The sequence below is a fragment of the Arachis stenosperma genome, chromosome 9, assembly GCF_014773155.1.
Source record: "Arachis stenosperma cultivar V10309 chromosome 9, arast.V10309.gnm1.PFL2, whole genome shotgun sequence".
In the NCBI taxonomy this organism is placed as follows: domain Eukaryota; kingdom Viridiplantae; phylum Streptophyta; class Magnoliopsida; order Fabales; family Fabaceae; genus Arachis; species Arachis stenosperma.
Window position 1 is genome coordinate 89,335,943 of NC_080385.1, and position 2,195 is coordinate 89,338,137.

Here is a 2,195-nt window from a genome sequence, read left to right on the forward strand (position 1 = left end):
AGAATCAATTTTCATGATTTTTCAGATTGTCAATAACATTCTCTTTGTTCATCATTCTTTCAAGAGCCAACGATTTTAACATTCATAAACAACAAGATCAAAATTATGCAGTGTTCAAGCATTCATTCAGAAAACAAAAAGTTTTGTCACCACATCAATATAATTAAACTAAATTCAAGGAGAATTTTCGAAATTTATGTACTTCTTGTTCTTTTGAATTAAAAAAAATTTTCATTTAAGAGATGTGAAGGATTAATGGAATTATTCATAGCTTTAAGACATAGTTACTAACTACTAATGATCATGAAGTAGAGACACAAAACATAGATAAACATGAAGCATAAAAATTGAAAAACAGAAAAATAAGAACAAGGAATGAGTCCACCTTAGTGGCGTCTTCTTCTTGATGGACCAATGATGTCCTTAAGATCTTCTATGTCCCTTTCTTGCCTTTGTTGCTCCTCCCTCATTGCTCTTTGATCTTCTCTTATTTCATGGAGAATGATGGAGTGCTCTTGATGTTCCACCCTTAATTGTTCCACATTGTAACTCAAATCTTCTAGGGAAGTGTTGAGTTGTTCCCAATAGTTGTTGGGAGGAAATTGCATCCCTTGAGGCATCTCCGGGATTTCTTGGTGATGAGCTTCCTCGTGCGTCTCTTGGGTTCCATGAGTGGACTCTCTTGTTTGCTCCATCCTTTTCTTAGTGATGGGATTGTCCTCCTCAATGAGGATGTCTCCTTCTATGATAACTCCAGCTAAGTAACATAGATGGCGAATAAGATGAGAAAAAGCTAACCTTGCCAAAGTAGAGGACTTATCGGCTATTTTGTAGAATTTGTGGGAGATGACTTCATGAACTTCTACTTCTTCTCCAATCATGATGCTATGAATCATGATGGCCCGATCCAAAGTAACTTCAGATCGGTTGCTAGTGGGGATGATGGAGCGTTGAATGAACTCCAACCATCCTCTAGCCACAGGCTTGAGGTCCAGTCTTCTTAGTTGAACCGGCTTGCCTTTGGAGTCTCTTTTCCATTGAGCTCCTTCCACACATATGTCCATAAGGACTTGGTCCAACCTTTGATTAAAGTTGACCCTTCTAGTGTAGGGGTGTGCATCTCCTTGCATCCTGGGTAAGTTGAATGCCAACCTCACATTTTCCGAACTAAAATCTAAGTATTTTCCCCGAACCATTGTAAGATAATTCTTTGGATTCGGGTTCACACTTTGATCATGGTTCCTAGTGATCCATGCATTGGCATAGAACTCTTGGACCATTAAGATTCTGACTTGTTGCATGGGATTGGTTAGGACTTCCCAACCTCTTCTTCGGATTTCATGTCGGATCTCCGGATACTCATTTTTTTTTTTAGCTTGAAAGGGACCTCAGGGATCACCTTCTTCTTGGCCACAACATCATAGAAGTGGTCTTGATGGGCTTTGGAGATGAATCTTTCCATCTCCCATGACTCGGAGGTGGAAGCTTTTGTCTTCCCTTTTCCTTTTCTAGAGGGTTCTCCGGCCTTGGGCGCCATCAATGGTTATGGAAAAACAAAAAGTTTATGCTTTTACCACACCAAACTTAAAATATTGCTCGCCCTCGAGCAAGAGAAGAAAGAAGAGAAGAAGAAGAAAAAGAAAATATGCAGGAGAAGGGGAGGTGTAGGTTTCGGCCAAGGTATAGAAGAGGGGTTGTGTTGTGTGAAAATGAAGTAGAATGGAGGGGTATATATAGGGAGGTGGGAGAGGGAAGGTTCGGCCATTTAGGGTGGGTTTGGGTGGGAAAGATTTTAAATTTTAAAGGAAGGCGGGGTTTATGGGGAAGAGTGGATGGATGTGAGTGGTGAAAAGGGGTAATTGGGAAGAGAGATTGAAGTGATTGGTGAAGGGTTTTCGGGAAAGTGTGTTATAGGATTATTAGGAGGTAAAGTGGGAATATGATAGGTGGGGATCCTGTGGGGTCCACAGATCCTGAGATGATCCTCTGGGGTCCACAGATCCTGAGGTGTCAAGAATTTACATCCCTGCACCAATTAGGCATGTAAAATGCCTTAGCATACCATTCTAGCGTTTAAACACCGAAGTGATGCACGTTCTGGGCGTTCAACGCCCATGTGCAGCATGTTTCTAGCGTTGAACACCAGTTCCATGCTTGTTGTTGGCGTTCAGCGCCAGCTTTCCTCATGGCATATT